The following is a 26966-nucleotide window of genomic DNA, read 5'->3' on the forward strand; positions in this document are numbered from 1 at the left end:
CACAGTCTCACCAGGCTGGCAGTGACAAAGCAGGCAGTCTGCTTCATTGTGAACCACTACAGAGCTGCATCCCAATCTGGTTTAAGTAGCGTGATATTATTAAGAGCTCCTTTTCTGCATGACATACAAAAAGGAGATTCCAAATGATCTTCATGCAAGTGTGCAGTAAAGAACTGCTCCTGCTGTCTTAACAGAGCATTTGCTTTGGCAATTACACTCTTCCCATTCATCTTTTGATGCAGACACCTCAGGTTTTCCCCCACACCCCTGCAAGGCTGGCAGTCACTGTTTCCCATTTCCTGTTCTTCCCTAGAGATGGTGCAGTGGCTGCTTTGAAACAAAAAGCCCTGGGATCTGGACAGCTTGAAGGAGCATGAAATGATAATTAAGTGCTCATATTGGTAATACCCAGGTCTGACCTTCCCAGAGCTCTGAAGCAGCAGCAGCAGGACCATGCATCATTCCTGTTGGTGGATGTTCATGTTTCTGATGTGCAAGAGCAATGACTTTGAGGAGGAACAAAAACACCCCTCTTCAAACAGTGGGTGTGCAAGGAGATGTGAAGTTTCATGGACTTTTCTAGGATATTTTAGAAAGATCTAAGAGAATATTGTGGCATGGAGTAGGTCCCTAATTTTGTCTCCAGAGGAATCCCCAAAGGGCACATTCAGTCTGATGCTGATGGCAACCCCACAAGCTCACAAACCAATTTTCCCTGCAATGTGCCACCCTGCCTGGGCTTTACTAGGCTGGGACTAGACCCAGAGCCAAGCAAACACATGCATCCAGGTGACATTGTGTAACATCAGAAGCTGGCAACCATGAGGACTTTGCAGTCAAAAGGTTACAGTTTGCACTGGGCCCAGAAGTGTTTTTCCCTAAGGCAAAGCAAATTGAAATGTGAAGTTTAAAAGCTTCAAATTACTATAAAAAGAAACTGCAGAATAATTTCTGGAAGGGCAGCATTGTCAATGATCATGCCGCCCACCAACAGCTGGAGCTGAATCCAGAATTGCTTCTTCCAGCTGTGCAGGAATTCATTCCACTGGCGAGTACTGGTCCATGGGAACAAATGATCCCCTAGCTCTGGGCTGAATGGCACCCAGGCTGCAGTGCAGATTGGAGGAACCCTTGTCACCTGGTATTGGCCTCCCAGTGCGCTCATCCTTCTGCAGACAAGGTGCAAACAACACAGCTGGAGTGCTGTCCCTGGTAAATATACATACAGGTGACTTTTCCAAAGCAGTGCATCTTTTCCCAGTGAAATACATTACCTCTTCTTACCTATGGAATTGTGATTGAAGACACCTGTGAGCCAGATCTGTGGGAGATTGCAAAGGAGCAAAGCTTTGGGATTTGGGCACACTTCTCTTGGTTTCTTTGCTCAGGCCTTTGGTGAGCACAGAACACACCTAGGTAGAAAACCTTTGCCTAGACAGGATCTTTTGGATCCATTGTCCCTCAAACAGGTCTATGGTGGCCCTGTTGTAATGCCAAGTAACAAAGAGCAGCACAAATGACACAAAGAAAAGATGGCCAAAGAGGAAGAGGAGAGGCCCAATGAGGAAAGGATGTGGTGAGACACTGGCACATTGAGTGAGCTGCACTCCCATAATCTCTAGGCTAGCAGGTCCTGGTCTCACATTCTCCTCTTGGTTTTTTCAATTTTATTTATTTATTTACTTTTTTTCATCATCAAAATGAAATACATAAAATTAAAAACATGTCATCAAAACTTAAAGACAGAATCAAAACACATTAATTCAAAACTACATCTAAAGATCAGAACATATGTACATCTGTAACTATCAAGCCTAACGCATCAATCCTATTATTCAAACACTCTCCATACAGGCAGCAGCTTCTTCCTGAGCTTGGAGGACAGAGAGCTCTTCTGGACGGGAGGCAAGGACTTTGTGGGTGAGAGAACATTGGAAGTGTCCAGAGAAAACTTCTCGGTAAGATGGTAACCAGTCAGATATGCAAAGTGGAGACACAAAGTTTAACAGAGGCCACAATGCAAACCTAAAGCATCTGAAGCTCCATATTTCATGGGACACATTTCCTGGAAATGTCTAAACAGCTGCACAGAGAAACATGCTCCTGCTGGCAGACACTGAGGCAGGCCAGGGCAAACCCTGAGCCACTTGCCCCGAGCTGGCACAGGCACAGCCTGGCCTCTGGGCTGCCCTGGGACAGCAGGGAGCCCAGAGCCCTGTGCTCTCCAGGAATGTTTCAGCTGCACACGCACCCTCCTGCTCCTCTGCTGCCCCACAGCTCAGCAGCCCTACAGCTCCAGGGGCACGGGCAGCAGCACAGCTCATTGCAGGGGCATGTGCAGGGCACAGCTGTTCCCTGGCACTGTGCACAGCCTCTCTGGGCTGCCACAAGACCTTTCCTGCCAGCAGAGATTGGCCCAGCTCCCCCCTCAGCTCTGTGAGAGGCTGAGCCATGATTGCCTTCACCTTGTCCTCAATCTGGAGCTGCTTCAGGCCCCCCATGCCATGAGTAGGAATGTGATGGAGAGAGCAGGGGCAGATGCACACCCTTCCTTAGGATTTTGTCATTTTTGGCACAGCTCAAAAGGCAAATCCAGAGGTGTCCAACTCAGCACTTACTCAGCTTTTTGGAGAACATCTCACCTTCACCAGCCCAGCATTTTGGAGAGGTTTTCCCGCACATGTGGAGGCTTGCTGGCAGCACATTTCTTCAGCTGGGTGCCCATCACCTTGCAGAGGGCAGAGGCGAGCTTGGTGGCCACGGTGCAGACGTTGGCGCTCTGCACAGGCAGCGCCTTGTTCTCCAGGCAGGACCAGAGCACGGGCAGGGCATCGCGCTGGACGACTTCAGGGCTCCTGGCATGAACCCCCTGCACAAGCACTGCCGGCACAGAGACACAGCTCCTTACCCACCAGCCTCACTGCAAACAAGGATCCGCCTCTGCTTCTTCTTCTTGCCAGCCTCTCTGGCGAAGAGCAGCAAAATAGCACCCAGAGCCCCTTGGTCCAGAAATGGGCAAAGCAGCTGATCATCCTGGAAACAGAACCACCAACCCCTCAGCACTAATTGCTCCAACCAGAGCCTTGTCCCTGTGGCAGACTGCCTACCTTTACTAAATTATTTCACAATCTCTGCATGAACAATGAATGAAATGTCCAATTGCCTTTTTTTTCCATTAAGAAGTTGTCTAAACCCACACTGAAGATTTGGAAATGCACATAGAGAGGAAATTGAGAGATTTCTAATAAAAGAGGTGATTCCATTTTTGTAACTTTGATGTCAAGTGCCAAATGTCTAATCTGGCTCTTCCCTGTGCTCAGTGGCACACAGCAAAGGGCAGGATTAGAACACACCTCAAAACTCCAGCCCACCAGAGATGGCTGCTGCCTGACAGCTGGATGAGAAACATCAGTGACCAGCTGGGGTCTTTGGCAGAATGCTTTTGGGGCTTCCTACAAAGAGCTGTTTCAAACCTCAGGGTGTCTTAGATAATTACCCAGACCGCATTGCCTTGGCATTTGGGCATCTCCACATTTTAATGCCATTTCCCCTCCCAATGTTAATGGCATTTTTTCTTATGATGTCCACTTGAATAAGGGCATAGAGCAAGAAAAAATGCTACACAGGGGACTGAAATATAACCAAACACGAGTGTTTTCTCATATTGTCTCTGAAATCTCTCTGACCATTTTCTGAACTGAACTATATGAAACACAGACAAAATGTTACTACCAACAGGCTCCTTGCAACAGGCAGATTTGGCTAAGAGATGAAAACCTTAAATGCTCTGGAGACCATTCTTATTTTCTGATCAGACAAAATGTAATTTAGCAGCCATTTATTATTCTGTGGTGGAAGAGACTTCATTTTCTCTATGCTGTTAATCCATCAGCAGTCATCAACACTGAAAGAGCTCCTGCAGGTACCCAAAACCAATTCTGCTAAGCAGGAAAGGGTTACGGTACCCATTTTAAAATGAGAATTCATTTGAATTCAAATGCAATTAAAGACATCATTGACTACTGAATGTGAGGAACAGCTGTCCGGTCCTGCTAAATCTCAGAGAGAACATCTGCTTTTTCTAAAGTAGTCCTAATTTATGGTTTATTCCTTTATTTGAAAAAGAGATAAAAAGAACTGCTAAACTAAATTCCCTATTGCTGGAGATCTATATTTTTCAAATGCTCTTTAAAGGGCCTTTGACATTCCCAATTGCTGAACATGCCCTTTTGAGATTCCTAATGAAGACACAAAGTGTATGAAACCTTGCATTCAAAGATGTTGGCATAATTAGCAGTGGATTTAGCCCCAGTTGAAGCATGGCTATCAGTCATCTTCTCTACTATATATTGAGATTATCCTTTTTCCATTCCTTGGCTCTTGCTGACATAGCAAGCTCCTCTGAGGAATCAATTATCAGCTGCATTTGTAGCATTTTGGACAGCGCTGACACAGGCAGACACTGTTTGCACACCCTGAAAGGCTCAGTCCAAGGCCACTCTGACAGCACAGGCAGGGAGCCTCAGCACTCTGCTTCTGTCCCTGTGCCCCAGAGGCTGCCTTGCACTAAACCTGTGCCTCTGATACCTCTGTTGAGTTCTGACCTAAGCTGTGACCCCCAGGCTCTGCACGGTTCAGCCTCAAAACTTTCCAAGAGAAAAACAAGAATTCTGTGAGGACAAAACAAACCAATGCCCTGAAACAGCATTGGCCACCATTTCCCCTCAAAGATCACAGACGTCCCTGGGCTCCCCAGAGAGGAGCCAGCTGGGGCATTTTTAGCCCTCCCTTTGCTGGAGGTGGTTCTGAGATGCCCCAGTGAGAGCTCAGCCCCAGGCCGAGCACTGCCCCCATCTCAGATGCTGCCCAGCTCTGCAGCAGCCAGGGAAAACCTGCCAAACCCACCTGCCTTGGCTATGGGGCAGCAGGGACACGCTCAGCACCTCCTGGTTTGGAGGAGCTGCTCTGCTGTCTGCTCACAGGCATTCCCTGTAAATGCTCCCTGGGAAGAGCTCTTGGCTCAGAAGGGGAGGCCATACCTGTGATGCGCTCGGTGACATCCAGCAGGGCTTGGCCACTCAGGTGATTCCATTGGTAGCTGAACTCTTTCAGCAGTGACACTTGATCTACAAGGGAAACACACGTTTCTGCTCACTTTTCTCAGGTCATAGGAGAAAGGACAGTGGGGAGGGAAAGGGCAGGGCCAACCCCATTTTAAAAAATGAAGTACATTTCTGTGGATATTTGAATCCTTTTCTTCTTTCCTTCTAGCCTGCTTGGAAGGGTTTTAAATTCCAAAAGAAAAGCTCTCCTTTCACATTTGTAAATACAAACTTTTCTGCTGTAGCAGGAGCTGTGTTAAAACATTTTACAGCAGGGACCTCGAGAGTTCAGTCACATGGAAGCAGTGAAAAGGTTTTGCATCCCAGAGCAAAAAGGAAGAGCCCCATACTTGGGTCACAGAAAGGCACTGAGTCAGGCAGTTCCTGAGTTCACAAAGCAGCTGGGGAGGAGCAAGTGGAAACTCCTCTTGAAGACCTGCCTCTTCAACACTCCTTTTTTCAGGCATATTTCCCCCAGAGCTGACATAAATTTGTGTGGCAAAGGAATTTAGAGCAGCCCTTGCCTATGTAGTTAATTGCTGTGGCCATCTTGCCCCATGCAAAACCACATGTGGAACAAGGCATCATTGACAGCTGGGTTTATACCTGTTTGTTCTAAAGAAATGAACTTGGTGAATCATCAGTTCCCCTTTGAACATAGAAGACAAAGAAGAAAAGTGGAAAATAGGCAGCTAATGCCTCTCATGTGGAGCCTTGCAGGTGGCTGCCCTGCAGAAGCTCTGATGGGTCAGCTTCCCATCATGCCAACAGCAAATCTGTTCATTTGGGAAGTCAGACGGGGCCCAAGCAAACTCGAAACCCCGTTTGTCACTGAACTGTAGCAGAGCTGTAGCCCAGGACTTGCTCTTCAGACAAGCAGCACAGAGCCAAGGGCTCCTGGGACTGTTGGGAAATGCTGATCCCATTCCAGCCTGTTGGGGATGGTGCATAAGGACTGCACCTGCACAGCCTCTGCTGGGTGTCAGCTGGAGTGTTCCACAGACAAGAGGAGCTGTCAAGGCACTCAGTGCTCTCTTGTGCAGGAGAGACAGAGATGAAGCTGAGGAGAGTCCCTGCCAGGGCTCAGCCTTACCCAAATGAGCAATGGATTCTTCCAGTGCTTTCACAGCTGCCCCACAAACCCTGGGATCCTTTGAGTTCAGGTTCTTTGTTATTCCTTCCACCAAACCAATGATCACCGGGTTCAAGGCATCTTTCAGGGCTCCTGTGATTTCAGCCAGCATGTCCAGTGCCCTCTGCTTCACTTTCTTGTGGCTGTCAGATATTCTCAGGACAAAATAATCAAAAATCTGTGAAGAGAACAAGCAACGTGAAAGCTGGATTCAAATGTCCTTGTTTGAAGAGTGGATGTAGCAGTCAGCAATGTCAAAGATGAAAGTGATCCTTTCTGTCAGGTCAGCACTCGCTTGCACAATTTCACTGTTTCCCTGGGGGCAACTCACTGGAATGGTGGCACAACCTCATGCTGGTTGAAAGATTTTCTTCCGTTTTTAAGAGGTTTGGCTGGGGACAGAATAGTTCCTATGGTATTTCTCTCCATCTATAAATCATTGAATCAATTCCATTGATTAATGCTAAAGAGTACCTTTGCTTTGAATGGAAGCAGATGTTTACAATGCCTGGTTTTCTATACAGGTTCCTCAAGTACTGAGGGCAGTTATGATTTTGCCAAAACTATGGCTGTAGGAGATCTAAGTGTTCTTTTGTTTGAGTTGTCTCTAAGCCAGTGTCTGGAGAAGTGCAGGGCTCTGATCAACTCTTCCAGGATCCAGACCATTTCTCTAAGTAACAGGTGGACTTCTTAAATGTAATGTGCTGTACAGCTCTCATTACAGCAGGTTCAGTCCCTTGACAGCCACATTATCAGGCACCTTTCCCTGGTAAAAGGGAGAAAGCAGCTACTGGGAGGAGAAGGCAGAGATGAGTCCTTAGCTGTTTTCCTCCTTTTCCAAAGAGAAAGAAAGACCCCCAAGAAGGGTGAGCACTGTCTTTACCAAGAGAAATAGGAACAAGGATGGGAATGAGTAGCCAGAGCTGTGCCTGTGTAAGACAAGATGGAGTATATAGAAGTATTCTTTAAAAAAAACAACTGGGTTTAAACCAACCCAGCCTGATAATTCTCTTCCCTATGCAAACCCATTTTTGGTCTAGAGAACAATTGCCATGCTTTCAGGGGCTGGATTCCCTTCACTTCACCCAACTGGGAGTAGGAGAGAGCAGCAGTTACACCAGCAGAAAATTCTGCCATCATCTGATGAACAGCATCAATAGGCACCTGCCAGACAAATACAACTGGACTGAAATAACTTGTCCTGAAGCCTGGACCTGAATTACATTTGTCTGGGTAAGAGGGACCAGCGTGTCACAAACACCCAGGACAGAGTGCCAAGACACACTGAATTAACTTTGCTGCTACAGACTTAGGAAAGGAGCTAAAGGAAAGGAGCAGCGAAGATACCCTACATACTTGGGCAATGTTAGTGGAGATGAGCTGGGGGCTTTTTTTGCACAGGTCTTGGAGGAGTTCCACTCCTTCCATCCTTTTCTGAAACCCCTTGGCTTCCAGGAGATGGTAAAGCTTCTGGAGCAGCTCTGTTTCTTCCACAGCTGGAGGTGACGTGACCTGGGCTTGTGCACGGGGTAGGAGGTGTCCATCAGAGGGAGATTTCACCCTGGAAAATAAAACCAAATGAGGACTTGGTGGTGATAATTATTGTAGCATGGCATCCCCATCGTGGAAATAACTAACATTGACTCCATGATTCCAGAAGGCTGAACAATCACTTTACCATAGTATACTATACTATACTATACTATACTATACTATACTATACTATACTATACTATATGATACAGACAGACCAGATTGGTCAATTGAATCCAAAACACCATCACCAGTGGCCAATTAAGAAATTACCCTTTGGTCAACAAATCTCCATAACACATTCCACATGTTCACAACAACAGGCGCAGCAAGGGAAGATAAGAATTGTTTCTCATTCTTTGATCTTCTCACAACCTTCCCCAGGACAATGCCTGGGAAAGTTGTGCCTACTGTTCTCTGTGGAGAGAGCTGCAGCCACAGACAATACCTGCAGTTAATCGTGAGCAAAACATCTTGAGCAGTTTTCCTAATTATGTGATTTCAAGCTGGAAAGTCATGAGGGTCTGAAGAACAACGTGGACCTCATGACAATCATTACAGGAGACAATCTGGAAGTGACATTCTCACCACTGCTCACTCAGGAAAACGAAGGATGAGATGCATCTGATCTATCTTCAGATGGCTGCCAGGGCACACAGGTCACATTGCTTTGTGGAGAAAGAGAGACACTACTTCCAAGTTTAAATGCCTCCTCATATGGGATGTGTGTGTCTTAGAATAAGGGAACTCATCACTCTGGAGAAGTGTCTCTACAACCAGACATGACAATCTGGAAAAGTAGCTCAGATGCATCTGAACAGATAAACAGAGACACATTTGAAGGATTCAGAAAATCAGTAAGAGAGATAAAAACAGAATCCAGACATCCCAGAACTACACTCACATTTCATTTGCTTCCCTGGAGACCAGATGCACAGCTTAACAAACCCACTATAACAATTCTCCTGGATCAACCTGTCTCTTCCATGAGCACAGGAAGATGCCAGCTGTGCTACTGAGGCATGTGGTCACTTTCCTGTCACTGCTGAGCAGACAGAGCTAAATAAATCCCCTCTGCTATCAGAGGAGAACAGGTACAAGCAGCTCTGCAGCTGCCATGAAGAGACAGCAAGGAGCAATTCCTGTCTTAAATGCTGATTGCAGCCCAGGGGGCAATAAACCAAACATGCTGTCCATCAAGCAAATTACATGGAGGACAAGAATATCAAGGCAAAAAGTCCACATTGAGACACCTGTTGACTGAACTTTTTCAGGAATTTCCTTGCTACTTACTACTCAAACTTGGTAGTGTTTGAGGGTAAGAAAACCATGATTCAACCAGGCCAAACCACACGGATGAGAACTGCATCTTTGTGGAATGGCATCTTGCTTCCAGACTGAGATTTTTCATCAAAACACCCATCTGAAAATGACTCCACTCAAATGAAAAAAAGCCCTGTTTGAATTTACTTGTCCCAAGTCAGGCAGCAGAAACATGGCCCTCTCCCAGCCTCCACAACCCTGCCCTTGCTACTGCACTGGATCGTCTGAGCTGCAACCAATGGGTGTCTGTTTGTCTCTCCTTTTTTGTGGAAACCCCTCCAGAGAAGATGTGTTCAGCACAATGCAGAAGTAGACATTTTTTATCCTAGAGCATTTGTAGGGAAAGGAAACAATCTGTGGCATTGGTCATCTCTGCCAGAAAGTTTTTCCTGAGGAAGAGGCATGTAAAGCTTGTCACGTGCTTTGTCACATCTGACAAAAGTGCTCAGCACCATTTGCTAGCAGACAATGTGGCCTGGGGCTCCTTTGAGCCATCGTTCCTCTCCTTCACTGGCTCCTTGACAGATGGGCCTTCAGCCTTCTGGTTTTCCATCCCCTACAAAGACACAGAGAAACCCCATCAATCTTTAGAGTATAAAACAGGAAATTCCCTGTTTTAAACACAAGGTAGAACCAGGATCACTGCTACCAAGGCTTAGGGAAACGTTTCCTAATTTATAAATATGGAAACAGACCAGAGATTCAGTGATGCCAACTCTTTGTTTTCAATAGCCCAAGACAGGTTATGGGTCTTGAGTCAAGACAGGTTATGAGCAGCAATCTAAAATCCCAAATTCCTTAGTCTTGAGCATAAATGTGAATAATGCAAACTGGCAGGCAACGAGTGTTTGTGAAGGAAGCAGCAGAACAAACTGGACTCTTTGGGGGTTGGCCCATTGTGTTGGAAGTTGATTTGGTTCAACACTCACTCTCCCTGTGCCTGCACAAAGGCAGGCTCCCTTCTGTAATGTCAATTAGAAAAATAAAATCATCCTCCAAACAAACAAAGGATTTTCCACTGGATGCTGCTGAATTCACCAAGCTTCTTCCAGCTCCACATGGCTGGACAGCAGGGCAGTATTCCCAAAAGACAGACAGTAATTGTAGTAACTAGGATTGACTTGGACATCTTTTGCAAATTTGGGAATTTTCTTGGCACTGCTACTTCCAGTGTCCTTTGCAAAGACTCTGTTATCTTCAGAAGCACAATTCTCATTTAATTGCTTTACAGGGGGCAGAGTAGGGAGAGCATGGTGGTGGCTTACGCTTAAATGTAAACCCATTTTCTCCTCTTTGCCTTTCCTCTTTGTGACCGATATTGAAAATATTCAAAACCCCACTTTTTCCCTAATAACATCAGTTCCTTTGTGGTCTACAGATGAATAGGCTGAGGATTAACAGCTCATTCCCAGGAGCAAAATGATTCACCAGAAGAGGAATGAGCTAAAGAAAGATTGGGTATGTTTGATTTCATATTAGCAGTGGCAATACTTGCCCAAAGGAGACATTTCTCCTGCCAAGCACTTACTTTCTTCTTAATTCTTGTCAGGATATCTTCCAGGTCACGGGTGGAAAGAGATTGTTCCAAAAGCATTTTAAATTGTTGATGATTGAGCAACATCTTCACCATCTCCTGTACATAATGCGGAAGGAAGGAAGGAAGGAAGGAAGGAAGGAAGGAAGGAAGGAAGGAAGGAAGGAAGGAAGGAAGGAAGGAAGGAAGGAAGGAAGGAAGGAAGGAAGGAAGGAAGGAAGGAAATCAAAAGTGAACAAACACAGGAAGAGTGTTAACAGAAGAGACTGATACCTTAAACTCATCAGGGGCAATCCTTGCAGAGAAGGCATTACCTACTCACAAAGAGGGAGATTTACCTCACTTGACACTGCACAGTGCTGTCAGCTGAACACAAGAGGCAAGAGGACAATGTGGGGCAACAGAAAAATACCAATTCACTCTGACACTGGGGGTGTGCTTCTGTGGCATCAAAGGATCCCAGGGAACAAGCAAAACACATCTGCTTTGTTGTCAGAGCCTGTTAGCAGTGTCCTGCTGCCATTGCACAATAATTTGCCTTTCTTTACCTGGCAGGGAAGCCAGGACAAAACACCTCATGCATCCTCTTGATTATTCTATGCTATGTGTATGCACAGGGGCAGCTAGTTGCTCTGGTGTTCTTGGCAGCTATTAATGGCAATTTCATCATCAAGGAAGGGGAATTTGGTGGTTTGGGTTGATTTTGCCAGTAGGAAACCGCAGTTTTCTTCAAGAAGAAATGTGGAGCTCACTGAGCCACAGATAACAGCATTCTAGAAATCTTCAGAACAAGTTTAGAAAGTCTGAAAAGATTGGCTAAAGACCCCTGAAATATTTCTAGGATAGTGTGAAGTTAATGAGAAATGGATGTTTGGGATCCTTCAGTGATGAACATTAGCCAGCACTTTGGCTTTGTGTTGTGCACCTAAGGCCAAACAAAAGTGTTGGACTGGCTGATCTGAGCTCTTTTGATCTCAGTACAGAATCCTTCAAGCCACAGGAAAAAGTTGGCAATGCTCCTTTTTGCTGGCCAGCCTCAGGTTTCCCAGTTCAGCCATTTGCCCAGGCAGCCCAGAGCAGTGGTCACAGTGCCAAGGCTGACAGAGCTCAAGAAGAGTTTGGAAAATGCTCTCAAGCACATGGAGTGACTCTTGGGGTCACTGCACATGGCCAGGAGATGGACTCGATGATCCTGATGGGCCCTTCCAACTCAGCATATTCCATGATTCTATGACCCTTATTCACACCGTGAGGTAACTTCATATTCCCTTTAGTTTCCACTCTTGTGTGGTTTCACTTTCATAGCCAGACACAAAACGGTTTTACTGTTTTGGGAGGTGAAATGAAGATCATTACCTTGTGTCCTTGTGACAGTCCCGAGCAAGCTTCCCTGCCACGTGTGGCAGCCTCTCAGCCCTGGGGGTGCCTGCGAGCTGGGTGACTCCAATTCTCTCCATCAGGGACAGGAGGAGTTGGGCCTCACACTCGCACACCGGGGCGGGGCGGCTGCTGGGGAGGAGAGAGCAAACCCTGGGCACAGGGACAAGGAGCAGCAGCAGCGCCGGCCTTGGCCAGAGCCTGCTCCCTGTCCTTGCTGGGGGAAGGTGCCTGGGCTCTCCCTGCACCTTCAGGCACCTGCAGAAGGTTCTGGCCTCAGCTAAACACAAAGGTAGCATTGCACACAAGGCCTGCCTGCACAGAAGAGGGAGGAATTCAGTCTCCCTGCACTGTCTGATACTCAGTTTCTTTCACAGTATTTGCTCTGAGAAAGATTAAAGAAATAGATGACATATGAATAATTTAGAAATTAAGGACAATTGATGCTGACCCATCAGAGGGCACCCAGTACACAGAGCTGCAGCAGGATTGAGGCTCTTTCCACCCATTTATCCCCAAATCTGCAGACCTTTGGAAAACAACAAGTGCAAGGAAAACAACAAATGCAAGGAAAACATGTCGTGGGCTGGGCAGTTGCAGAATATCCAGCAATGCGGCCTGTTTCTTCTGTGGGGCTTGGCAATGGATCCATCTGAATGTTTTACCGTATTGCAAAGCTGAGGAAAGGGTGGCAGGCAGTTTAGCCGGGCTGTCCTGTTCTAGAAAGTGTCTCTTGGGAACTATCAGGCCCAGCACCAACATTTAAGGCAGCATTTGCTTCAACTGTCCCATGACGGTCAGCCTGTGAAGGTGCCTGTAAAGTGATTCATCATCTCAAGGCTAACATGAAACATCACTTTGAATAGAAAGCAGAGCTCTAAGGCCATGACAGTCATACAAGACTTCTTTGGCAGGAGCTGCACCTGCTGTGCAGGCTGTGCTACACCCAGCAGATTGTCCCCCATGTGCTCCACGCCCCAGCAAGGACCCTCCTCATTTCTCAAGTTAATGGCATCATGAGGAGACATGGTTTTCCCAGGGCCTCTGTGATTAGCACTGTGAAATACCAAACACTGCTCACAGCTGCAATTGCAATTGTCCCTCTTCCCACAAAAGTACAAGGCTCTATCCTAGGCATTTGCAGGCACTTTCCCTTCCCCACTGATCACCACATCTAGGAAAATCTGACAGACTGGGAGAACTCCAGGAAGCAGCAGGAAGCTGAGTCAGAGGGTCTTTAGTTTGGATATCAGGAAAAAGGGTTTTTCACCCAGAGGGTGGCTGGGCACTGGAACAGGCTCCCCAGGGCAGTGGTCACAGCACCAAGCCCGACAGGGTTGTAGGAGCATTTGGACAACAATCTCAGGCACTTGGTGTGACCCTTGGGCTGTTCTGGGCAAGGCCAGGAGCTGGACTCGATGGTTCTGATGGGCCCCTTCCAACTCCCCATATTCTACACTTCTGTGATTCTGAGAACTAATGGGCTGCAGGAGGGCAGAAATAGGTGACAAGAGGAGAGAAGTGAGGTTGGTTGGAGAATCAAGTCACTGAGTTCACAGAAGATGCAGGATACAGGACCCTTCCCTCCCAGCATTCCCATTCTCTGTCTCATCCCTTCTCCCTCCCACACACATGAAGGTGAAGAATATCACTAAAAGAAGAAGAACCTACTTGACTCCCATGTCCATGAGAGCAGTCATTGCTCGTGCAGGAGTCACATTCTCCACCATGATCCCCAGGCTCTGACTGGTTGCTTTCTAAACAAATTCTGGGGAGTTGGACACCATCTGGAGAAAGACCAGAGCAAGCAACCTCATCCACCTCAGAGTCCATGTCCTTCTTCAAGGTCACAGAGAGCTCTCCCAGAGTGACAATGGCAGAGCAGGACACCTTGGAATGGAGGTTGGTCACCTGGGGAAGCCATGAGGGGAAACATAAGAATCACCTTGGAAAGAAAACCAGTTGCCTTCAACAGAAGTCCCAGGAAATGACAACACATCCCACTGTGTCCAGGGGAACATACAAGTACAGGAAGAGCAGGAGAGCACAAGCACAGAAAGGCACTTACTCTGGCACCAATTTCTGGCCTCAGACCTGCTCACTGCAGGCCTAAAATAAAAATTTCATTTAGTGTTCTACTTAACCCTTCTAAAATGTCCACAGCTTTGATTTTAGGCCCTTTTACTAGAAAATTAAAGCAAGGGCTGCTTTCAAATCATGAAGGCAAAAGTCATAAAGATAAAAGAGTCAGGTGCTCCTGTTCAAAAATGCAACACCAGCAGTTGAAGCACTCAGCCAGGAAACAGAAAACACAGGCTCAGGTCTACAGAATAATTTGCAGCGTTGAATTATAGCTTGGGCAGAGACTGGAACTCTGGCAAATATCATCATTAGTGTCTCAGTTTCTGCATTTGCACATTGCATTATGAAGGCTCCACACTCAAAGATGAGTGTCAGATACCCGACCTGCCAGTAAATACAGCTGCATGTACCCACAGATCCTACAGATGACAGACATTGGAAATCTCAGGTCTAAAAGCAGAAATTAAGGCAGACCCTGAGCACGATTAACAAGCTCATACCTACTCTACACGCTGTGTATGAAGTATGGGGGACAATTCAGAACAATGTTCTCACCTCGCTGGCAACTGCCAAGCAAACCTCACCAAGTCTACAAAACAGGACCTCTGAATGGGACCCAGCCAGGTGTTGGATGGTGAAGAGTCCCTTCTCCTTCATCTCTCTGAAAGGCAGAAGACTGATTTTTCTCTCCACCAAGGCAGCACCCTCTGAAATGACCAGGCTGGCAGCTCAGTTGAACAATGGGAAGTGCTTTTCAAGGAGTGCTTAATGAAATCATGGAATGCGTTGCCCCAGGATGCTGTGGCTGTCAAAAGCATTCACAAACCCAGGAGTCAAAGAGAGGGATTTTAGAGTGGCCATTTGAGAAGACGGCCTTTCTGAAATCTCTGGCACATGAGGACCCGCTGTCACTGCTTCCTAGAAGCTGTGAGACCGAGCCATGCTGCTGTTTGTTGTCACCTCCCTGTACCTGTCCCTGAGACACAGTGCCACTGGCTGTTATTGGGGCATTTTCCTTCTTTGCCAGCCCCAGCAGGCATTCAGCAGGGAGAGTCTGCACTGCCACTCTGGAGCTGAGTTTCCACTCTATGATCTCAGCCTCTCTGTCTCCCCCTCCACTCCCCCTCACACATTCCCCAAAAAAGCAGCAGGATGTCTGCTGGGACCACCTCAGCCTGCAGGAAGGCCAAGTGGGTCCTGGCCTCTCCTGACCCACAGCACAGCTTTCTTTCATCCCAGTATGGAAATATAAAAACTATATTATCACATCACACAGAGGGCCAGGAGCTTTTTATTTTGGCCGCAAGTGTCCACAGGGCATTGGGGAAGAGGAGAAAAAGAGTGTTTTGCAACAAGCAACCCGGCTACTCAGGCAGGATGGTAGGGAAAGTGTCTGGGAGCTGCTTTTTAGGAACTTTGGTTGTTCTGCTGAAGCTTCTGACAGAGCTGATGGGCAGACCCCAGAGCTGTGGAGAGTTCCTGGGAAATTTGTCCTTGGATATGCCTACAAATGCTCTCCCAGCCATGAACTGCCATCTGTGTCCTGTCCATATGTTACTGCCTTGACTGTTGAGTGTCTAAGGTGCCTCTTGAGGCTGCTATGGACCTCCTTCACCAAGGAATGGATTGTGATACAACATCCCTTTCTGCTTATGTTTGGGCACTGACAGAGCCTGGACCACTGTGGCTCGAGCTTGGGCTCTGGCCAAGCAAGATTGCTGATGAGAGCAGCTCATGGTCCTCAGCTCTTCCCTGCTGCTGGGACAGACAGACATGGCCATGGGGACAGAACGGAGCTGCCCCATCTGCCAGGTCACTAAGAAGGATGTGAATTTTTCTCTGCCCTGTCACCACCAGTACTGCCTGGGCTGCATCCTGCAGTGGGCAAAGAGAAATCCAGCGTGCCAACTCTGCAGAAGAATGATAGAAGCTGTCACGTTTTCTGAGTGGGATGAACAGGACTACATACAATTTGCCATCAGCTCCCCCAACCATTGCTAGAGTCCAGCAGGGAGAGAGCCTGGCCACCTCGCTGAAAGCAGCCCCCCAGACCCTGTGATGGCTGCTCCATCTTCCCTGCAGGGAACACTGTCCCCAGCTGAGCCGGGGGCTGCAGGACCAGAGCCTGTGGATGGCCTCCTGCCCAAGGTGTGGGCCGAATTTTTCAAATAACAATGTCATCTACTGGGCCAAAGGTGGCCCTGGCTGCACCAGAAGCTGGAGGGAATATGCCAGCACCAGAGATGGCTGGTTAAGGAATTCCTAGAGCAGCATCCTGCACACCCTCTGTGCCTATGGTCAAGTTGCCAAAATCTTGGTGCCAGTACTGCAGCTTCTCCTCTGTAGCAGTCTGAATTGCTGCTAGCATAGTCCAGGGTAAAGAAGCAAAAAGGACCTTTGCATAATCTCCACAGATATTTTATTCAGCTGTGCAGGTAGATGTTCAGCTCCCAGCAACCACACACAGAGGGTCTCACTTTGTCTCCACAGGGGCCTGGGGGCTGACCCTGATCTCGGGGCAGTACAAAGATAAGGGGGCCAATCAGGGAATAGGGAAGGTGTGGCTCAGGAACACAGGAACAGACATAGGAACAGGGGAAGGAGCCAATGGGGTCTAACAGCTTTTTGAGGGAAGCTTCTTGTGTCTCCCTAGACCAGGGAATGCCCCCCCAGGGTCTCCACAATTCCTCCTGTTTTATATTATTAGGAAAGCTTCTCTGAAGGATCAACTGAATCAACACAAAATGACAAAAACAATCAAAAGTGCTCATAGGACAATTGTTCAAAATTCAAACAATTCTGAGTTCCCAAAGTGCCAACAGATTTCTTGGAGTGTCTTAGATCTGGCAGGAGGGATGCAGGGTTTTCTTAGCACAGTTTATCAGGAAGCTGAGTCATCCATACTGAACCTCTGGTCCATGGCCTCCTCACTGTCATTGTGCAGCAAGGAGGCCCAGAGGCTGCTGTGCTCTGCTCCTGTCAGGGATGAACACAGCGGCTCTGTGGCCAGTGCCAGCTCCAGCTCCAGCAGCTCACTAGAGGAGACTCCTTCCAGAAGCTCTGCTGGCTCCAGTGTGGCAGACCAGTAGAGCCCACTGGAAGCCACCCTCCATTGCAGCCACCCCCAGCTGCGCCCATCATCACTGCAGAGCAGGAGCTGCCCCAGAGGAGCCGCAGCAGGAGCTCATGGCAGTGGCAGGTCCCTGTGCCCAGGGCAGAGCCACAGAACCTCTGCTCCTGGCTGGGACAGGGGCTGCTCACCCTGGTGTCCCACCGAGAGGAAGGATCCTGGGCTCCAAACTCTGCCCAGCCCTGCAAAAGGCCACCCCGCCAGCAGGGCCAGCAAGGTTCCTGCAGCCATTCAGCCAAATCAGAGGAAAGAAATGTCTCTTCAGCTGACACAGCCTCTGCACACAGCTTTCTCCCCCTTCTCCTGGTGCCTTTCCCTGGCTCCAGCAAGAGCTGCAGGAAATGCTGTGTGAGCCATGATGATGGAAGAGCTACTGATAAAAACACTGCGGTGATGCTTTCAGAGGAGTCATGAATGGAAGACTGACCAACCTTCCAGCCAATGGTATGCAAAAAGATTCCATTCTTTAAATAATTGACAGCAATACATTAGTAAAAAGAAAGATACGGAAACAAATTAAATCTCCCACAGCTGCTGGCTTTCCTCAGGTTCCATGGTCTATGTATTGCTAGACTTACTTCATTTAGGCAGAATATTAACTGCCCTGACTTGCTGGAGACTGACCACAAGGTCTCATCTGTGGTGGGTAGTCACTAAAATTAGCTCAGCAGAGGCATCTTCAGCTGTCCAAGTGTAGCAGAAATACATATTCTCTGCTTCATGGCTGTGTGGCAGCAGCTGCTGGTGTGGATTTGTCAGTGTTGCTTCATGGATTACTCCTGGGAAGGAATTGTGTGCACAGGCACAGTGTGATGGCTTCGATGTCCTCTAATTACTCCAGTCGGATGAGGGCCAGAACTTTTAGGCAAAAAGCATCATGACAGAATAATTTACAATATTCTCCAAACTACTCCTGTGGTTTGGATTTTCTTACTGATTAGGTTCAGTGTCTGGCCTCAAGAAATTAGTCCAGAAAGAACAGGCAAAGCTCAGCTTGCAAGTTAGAGTGCAAATCTTTAATCTGCTGGTTTTGCAGCATGTACAAACAACTTTTCAATATATTTGCAAAAAAATCTCTTAGTTCTTGCTATACCTATCCAGAACCTGGGTCTCTCCTCGTTTTATTTTGATTTGAGATCCAAGCATGATTTATTTCTGGACAGGAAAGTAAGGACCAGCTGCAAATACAGACTACAATTGTGAATCTGTACTGCAGGAACTGAGCTGTAGCTTGGAATTAAAGGCAAGAAGTGATGCCATGGTAAATGTGAACGTTTAGTGCTGGCATAGGAGCCTTCTGCAATGCTCCACCAACCCATGGTTCACATTGCTACAAACTCTCTTTCTGGTGTTAGAAAGAGTGTTGAAGAGCTGGCTGTAAGTAAAAAAAATAGCCAGAATGATAATTTTTGTTAATATGGCAGACAATGACTATGTAATAATTCAGAGCTCATAGAACTGAGTATTCAGATTTCCACTTAGTATGTGCTGGCAGTTTTAATTTGAAATCAACAGGTTTATCCAAATCAAGTTATCCATAGGAATTAATTTGCTCTATGATCTACGTAAAAATGCCTCATTGTCTGATAAGTTTAGTAGAAATTTGCAAAGTCAACAGTCCACAGATTTTCATTTCTTATTTAGTGGCTATTCTGCAGGAAAGCTTTTACAGACTAATCAGTTTGGATGTAATTAAAATGCCAGTACATTTCATCTAGCCATTTTGGTATTAGAAAAAAACCATATGACTGCACAGCCTTTTAAAAATATTTTCAAATAAATTTTCAAATCAACAGTCTGATTAGGACTCAGAATAAAATCTCTACCAAACTTCAACTCCATTGGAAGATTCCCTTGTCACCCTGTGAATCAACTCTACATTCAGAAGATTAAAAGTCCCAGTGATGGTGGTTTTGGTATGGTTAGGAATTGGGGAAGGGTGTTCTTCCTTCTCAGCTCCATGCTGCAGTGCCTTTGGGACGTGGCCTGCTGGCCGTTGTTTGTGCAGCCCTGGTGTTTCTCCATGAGGCAGAAAGTGCAATTGCATTTCCAGCCCAAAGCCCGTGAGGAGTGGGGCGTGCAGAGCTGTGCCAGACCCAGGCCAGCAGCTGTGCCGCCAGAGGGTTTTGGTTCCTGCCCAGGGCAGCTGGTGCATCTCTGCCGTGAGTGCCTCCCCTTGCCAGGTGCCCATGGACAGCAGGTGCAGGGTTCTGCAAGGGGCATGGAACAGGGTGGGGATGTCTGCTGGCAACAGAGTGCAGCGGAGAGCAACCAGTCCAGGATGTTCCTGGAGTGTGTGACAGAGAACTCCTGACACAGCTGGTGACTGAGCCAGTGAGGGAAGGCACTGCTGGGCCTGCTGTTTGTGAGGAGAGAAGGGCTGCTGGGTGACAGGAGGGTTAGAGGCGGCCTTGGGCTCAGTGATCACAAAATGCTTGTGTTTGATTCCCAGAGAAGGAATGAGAGACGTTGGGGAAGTGTTGACCTGCAAGAAATTGTGAATTTGTTAAGCTTTACCAGGCAGTGCTTAGTCGTACCTTCCCTCACAGCAGTGGTTAATGTGTGCAAGTGGATTTCTTACCCTTGAGAATAAAGACAGTGGGACTACTGAGGAAGTAGCTGCAATGCATTCAAGGAGAAGAAGGCTCTTAACCAGGGGAGGAGAATTTGAGGAATGGGATGTTCACCACATGACCAGCAGAGATCCTCAAGAGACCCCTACTCTAAATGTCAGTAATTGTGGGGAAGTGATTTAAACATGTCAAACACTTTGTGCGAATGTTTAGCCTGTGAGTTTGAGCAAAGTAATGAATGAAAGTAATGAAAGTAATGTCTTAGTTCCATGGATACTAACACATGGGTGTGCATGTTTCAGGGAAGTGATTCCCACGCACCCAGCACTGAAATAAAGTAATGCCTCTTTTCTCACACTGAGCTGGCAGTGTAGATTGGGCCCTGCTCGGTAACTTTCATTTTGGTCATTCCTATTGAAGCATAAAGAGTGGTTGAAATGAAATCTTTTCCAGCTATTTCCCTTTGGTTTACCTGTTTGAGGGTTAAAATTCTGTGCTGCAGGTGTGCTGTGTGTGTGCAGAGCAGTGCAGCCCCAGAAACCCCTTGGCTTGCCCACAAGTTGTCACGCCTTGTTGCCAGGTGTGCCCAGCTGTGGCAGGAGAAGGAGCCCGCAGCGCAGTGGGCACCATGCCCCGCCCAGCCGGGGCTCTCTGGCACAGAGCAGCAGCAGCGCCAGCGCCGTTCAACCCGCTCCTGCCTTGGCTTCCCCTGGCACACAGAAGCCTCTGGAAATCAGCACAGCCAGTGGCGTTCCCAGCTTGGAGCAGCTGCTGCTGGTGGGCAGATGGTGCCAGTTCGATTGCTGCCAAAGGGGAAGAGAGGCAGAGATGTACCCGCACCGGAGCCTTGGGCATGCCCAATAAAGGTGCAAATATGTGGGGAGATTTGTTAGGAAACATTTCAGCTGTGATGCCAACAGTGGCTTCTCTCCTGGTTCTGTGTGTTCTGGACAAGTAATGCAATGGTTGGCTCTGACAATTAAGAAGCAGATGTTATGAGGATGTTCAAATGTGTAGTGATGGTATTGTAATATATCCTCCCATAGTCCTCTTTCCCGTCCCCCTTGTAATAGCCTTGGTAGTCAGGGCATTTGGGGAGGGCTGGCTTGTGACCAGCAGGCAGGGTGTAAGAACACCTGACCTCCAGTCAAGATGCAAGAAAGTAATCTCCACCAATGGTCAGCAGAGAAAGAGTTGACTGACAAAACTTTTAGAGGGGCTAAGGGTATAAAAGGCAGAGCATCCTTTTTGAAGATGAGTGCATGGCTGCTAGTCACAGAGACTCCCAATGCTGCAATTTTTCCTTATTCAGTCCTTTGTTAGGGTTTACTAAACCTTTGAAATATTAAAAGTGAGAGTAATTTCTCACATGTGCAATGCTGTGGGCCATTGTCTTGGTCTGGTTTCTTTTGCTTGTGTCCCATCTGATTGCTCAGCTGGGGTACAGGCTGTAGGTGCTTGGGGCACCCTTGGAGTTCCTCTTGGATTCCCTGAACAACAGGGTTTGGCCCATGAAGGTAATTTGTGCTGCTTTGTGACAGAGAAGAACTTCCCAGGCTCTTTTGTGTTTGCTGTAGGGAAGATTGGTTATTGCTTTGCATAAATTCACAGACCAACATGGAGCGTTTGCTTTGTGATGTCAGGGCATGGTTTCCACATTGTCGTAGTGACATCAGAAGGTTGCCTTGGTGCACGGAAGGCCTGAGTGTCAAAGCAGCCCTAGTGCTTGCTCAGATCAGGAGAACTTTCCTTGCTGGGGAATTTGTCAGTGGGTAGCTGCCCACTGACAAGAGCCTTGTTTCTTCTATTATTTACCTAACTTTCAAAAATGATAATGTTTCACCATCTGGCCACAGCAGCTTTTGCTGCTTATGGCATTTCTTTTTCCGTGTATTACGTGACACACTTCACCCGTAAGTAGAGGTTTCCCTTCTGCTTAGGTTAGGGTGTAACCTAACCTGGTGTTATGTTTGCCCACTTATCCCATCATAGAAAGGCCAAACAATATTAAAAGTAGTAACAATTTTAATTAAAGAGTTTAGAAAATATATGAACAAGGGATAATTTGGTTCAAATAATAGCGCATAAGCAAAAACAACCGCGGGGTATGGAGGGCAGGGTTCAATGACCTTTGCCACTTCACGTACAAGCTTGCAAAGTTAAAATCGCCCCTTATATGCCATGTGTCAATTCCATCTCCTCCTATTTTTGGTTTGTCACTTTTCTGTCTCCGCCTTCATTACCACCCTTATCACGCATGCACCACCACTCGGTTTGGTGGTCTCACAAGTCTTTGGGGGTCGTCACTGATGAAGGCCCTGTAGTCTTCTTCGTTGTCCTTTAATTCACCTTTGGGTTACACATGCGCACCAAGCCAGTACAATGTAAGCCAAGACTAACGTATCACTACAGCTACATATCAAGGCAATAAATCCCTTATAATTAGTATTTTCTTGGACTCAACCAGGTTCTTGTAATTTTTAGCAACTGTATCTTCAGCTTCTTTCCTGTGGTCCTTGAAAACATCTGCTGGGAAGGGGGGGGTGGGCGGAGCCCCTCCTTTCCCTCTCTTCTTTGGCATTACAACTTTTAGCTATTAACTATTTTATTATTCTCAAATATTAATTAATGTATCAATATTGATTACTGTTTCAATTTTTATCAGCACGAATCATACCTATTTATCACAAATCCCCCATTTCTCTTTTTGATCATTATGATTCGTGCTGTATTTAAAAAGCTGTACCTTGATATCTTTTATATTTTTCAGAATTTTGGTTTTATCGTTGTCTCTTTTCAGCTTCAAACTTTTCTAGCATTTCTATTTCTGCTTCTAGTCTTTCACACTGTCTTTCACGTTTAGTTAGCATTTTTTGGTCTATTTCAATCTTTTTAGGTCCTTGTTCTTTAACAGGCGTTAATTTAGCTTTTAATACCATTATAGACTTTGGTTTTCCTTTTTCTGCTGATTCTGAATCTAGAGACATTGTTGAAATCTGCATCCCCTGAATCACTGAATGAATTAACCTAATAAAACAGAAAATCATACAAGGCAGAAACAGAAATCCCAGAATTGAGCATAACAACATGAACTCTAATTTTTTCCTCCAAACACTTCTAAAGAGGTTACCCCACCAATCTGCTTTCAAGATTGAATTCCACTTCTGTACCGGCACATGAGCCACCCTTTTAATTTCCTCTGCAAGTTCTGTGATAGCTTCCCCATAATTATTAATTTCTACACAGCATTCAAATTCATTAAATCTCCCACAAACTCCTCCTTCTTCTGCTAACAGATAGTCTAGGGCTATCCTGTTTTGATACACAAACGCCCTCATTTGTGTATATTGCCTGGCCAACATTTTTAAGGCACTGGAGGTGTGATTTGACACCACTTCCACTACAGCTTGGAGCCTTATTAATCTATTCAACAGTTGAATTGGGGTCCTATATCCCCATGACCCATCCTAAGCCCATATTGCTGGGTCATAATTTGCTATAATTTGTTTTGCAAGCCATTCATCCTCCTCCCATTTTTGATTCCCTCCTGCTGTTGGAAAATTTAAATTAAAATCTCTTTTATTCCACTGCAGGGTTTCATACAGTGGAGTTCCTAGCACATTGCTCCTAGACCTTAGTAAAACAAAGAAGGAGGGTTGTATTCCCCTCAAAGTACAGGTTCCTCCCCATTTTTGAGGTAACGCACTGTATGCTCGTTGCCCACAAATCCAATATATCCCATCTGAGGCTTTCCATTTCTTATCAGTTTTCTCCAGTTGTTCCCAATAAGACCTCAGGCTGTCGATGGATTGGTAGGGGTTAGCTCCAGGACTTTTGTACCAGCATAAATTAATCTGTTTGTCCCATTCACAATTTATTTCTTTTATTGGTCCCCAATATCCAGCGGGGTTTTCAGGTCGCCAGATTTTTAAACTATTATCCATATTAACCACCAGTGTGGATTTACAAGGAGTTTGCCCTACTATTTTATTAAATTTCTTACCTTCTCGAGTTATACAAATAATTCCAATTACTTGATGGCTTAAAATCCATCCTTCAGGTGTCTTCAATGTTCCAGAAATTTGCGTGTGGTTCCACTTTAAAAATTGCTCTGGAGCTAAGCTCTCACCTTTCCATGGCCATTTTTCAGCCATTTTTAGACCTCCACAAATTCAACATTTGGATAATTCCAATTCCGTAGCAATCTCTTGCATCAATCCCACAAACAGATTCTTATTCAAGGCTGGCAAATCCCAATCTTTGTAATACTGTTTTAGCTGTTTATACAATTCAGCCAATTTTATTGACTTTTTTCTCCTGTTCTTTCCTCTATTTTCCTTAATTTCTTTTTCTTCTTTTATTTTTTCTTTCCATTTTTCTCTTAGTGCCCGGTTTCCCATGCCTATACTTGGATCTTTTCCATTATCATTTCTTTTAAAATAAGTGAGTCTTTCATATTGAGGACAAATTTGATCACCATGGGGATAAGGAACTTGCCTATTATATTCCAAATTATTCTCTATCCAATACATCTTTCCTTCCTTAATACAAGCATCTATAACACTGCTGCAATTGTAGCAGGCAGAACTAACATATGGGTGTGTTACTAACACAGATTCCATCTTGTCCTTAATACACACAGGGTGATTGTAATATTCACAAATGTTGAAATTGCTGGGACTTGGTTTTTGCTCTGATTGCTTTTTCATTGCTGAAACTCTGTTCAGTGTGGCTCTCTGGCTTTGGCCAACAGCCAAGGATACCAGAATGATCACAGTGAAAATAATCCTTAGGAAATCTGCCTTTCTACCTTACTCAAGGCCCCTTGGGTTGCAGCCAAGGGCCGAGATGCCAGTCTTCTCGGTAGCAAAGGTAATATCCTGGGATCTAGTCACCGGTGCTTTTAGTTTCCTTGGTACCCATAGCCCCACAGAGTTTGCTTGTCTCCTTTTAAATGCCATTTCCCAGTTCTAGCTGGTTAAAAAGAAATAATTAAAATGAAAAATAATTTAAATGAAAAGAACAGGGAAAAAGATGAAGCCGGAATACCATAAACCTGTATTTTCCAAAATTTCAGGGATGTGCCAACCACAATAAGATTTTTCTAATTTATTTTCTGCTTCAAGGGCAGGGAGTTTATTAAATCGCCACCTCCAACAGGCAAACTCACAGCACCAATATGCCCCTGCAATGTGCCTATTATGTGGTATATAAACTTTCTCGCCACAACAACTACCAATTTTGAGACACTGGTCTATAATATTATGAGTTGCTCCTTCTCTTATTTGTGCTATAGCCAATATAGCAAGAACCAATTGATCTAAGTTCCCTATTAATCCAATTGCTGCTGGAAGGGTCCTGTCTCCCAGTCTCAAAGGTATCCAAAAAAATCACTAGCAATGTGTTCTATAATTAGCTGACTAAATACATAACCATAGCAAAGCAAGCAAATCAATTGTCTTTCTTTTTTTTCCCTCTTAGTTACTCTCCACCATGAGTTAAAGCAAAGTGCGCAAACAATACATAACCATGGATGACACCCTAAACCATGTTTACCACACTCCCAACATTTTACTTGTTTCTGAGCTCTTTTAACAACAGGTGTTATCAATCTCAGTTTCTGGAATTGCAGTTTTGTAATTAGTTCTAATAATGTTGCTGGTGGGTGACCCTGGAGGAGATCTTCGATCTTTTTAGGCTGTTCCCACCGATTCAGAAAGTCCTTTATTCTTTTTCCACTGGCGTTCTTCTGCCTCCGAGCTCAAGGGAATTGCGGTCCACAGCCACTCCAGGATGCTTAGTTCCTTCTTAATAAATCAGGGTTAATGTAAATCAACTTAAATCCCACCAGATTATCACATTCTTGGAATTTCATGTTCCAACAATATTTTAGCTACCGTTTGAACTGTAGCCCAAGCTGCTGGAAATGCTTTAACCCACTGAGTTAATTGATCTATTATAACTAACAAATATTTCCACCGACCCACTTTAAGCAATTCTATAAAATCAACCTGGATCTTTTCAAATAGCCTGTAGGCTGTTTTGCATCTTCCAAAGGGAGGGCTTCTTAACACCTTTTTATTTACCTTTTAACAGGTAAGACACCCCTGGGTAATTTGCTTTCCAATTTCAAATATCCTTATACACCCATAAAATTTTAAAAAGTGATCACAAAAGGCCCTTGTTTCCCAGTGTGTCTGTCTATACAAGTTATCTAAAATCTAATGTGCCACTGGTTTCGGCATCATAATCCTGCCATCAGGAAAAACTCACTTTCCCTCCTTAAATGTTGCTCTTAATTTCCTTATAGCTGCCAATTCTGCTAGCGGAAGGGAAAGTGTCTCCTGCTGAATTTCTATTATTTTTTTTTTATAAGGTCATGATTTTAGTATCTGCCTTTTTTTAAGGTTGCTCTTTTTGCTTCTTCATCAGCCAAGTTATTTCTCTGACTCTAATATCCCTCCCTCTCTGGTGTTCCTTTACATGAACTACTGCTATTTTCTTTGAGCCTTTTAAAGCTTCAAGTATCTAAATTATCAATTCCCCGTGTACTAACCCTTTCCTTTGAGTGTTTATAAGTCCCCTTTCCTTCCAAATTTTTCTAAAAGTATGTACTACACTAAAAGCATATTTGGAGTCTGTATAAATAGTCCCTTCTTGCCTTTTTAGTATTAATAATGTACGGAATAATATATAAAATTCAAAGGCTTGTGCTGACCAGGAGGGACTAAGAAGACCAGACTCCTTCACCCTAAACTTTTTCCCACTTCACCTGAATGCCAACCCGTGTCATTAATTTCTAGATTATCTTCTTCAGTTAAAGAATAAATTTTAAGTTTTCCTTCACAGGGTTTTATCTGTAAATTTAAGGCTATTATTAGATCTCTGCCTAACAGATTATTCTCGGCCCCTGGTATCAACAATAAATCATTTACTCCAAATCTGTCATCTATTTCAATTTGCACTCCTTTTATTACAGGAACAGGGAAAGCCTCTCCTGTAATTCCGATTACTGAAACTCGTTCACTACTTACCTCACATCCCTGGGGTAATTTTGTCACTGTCGACCGAGAAACTCCTGTATTGACTAAAAATACGACTTCTTCGCTCTGAGGACCTACTCTTAGCTTTATTATCAAGGTCTCTTCTGGGTGTAATTCGGTCCTCTTTGTTAAACAAA

Source organism: Melozone crissalis, unplaced genomic scaffold (genome assembly GCF_028551555.1).
Source record: "Melozone crissalis strain CALT ecotype California unplaced genomic scaffold, PUWL_Pcris_2 ptg000021l_1, whole genome shotgun sequence".
In the NCBI taxonomy this organism is placed as follows: Eukaryota; Metazoa; Chordata; class Aves; order Passeriformes; family Passerellidae; genus Melozone; species Melozone crissalis.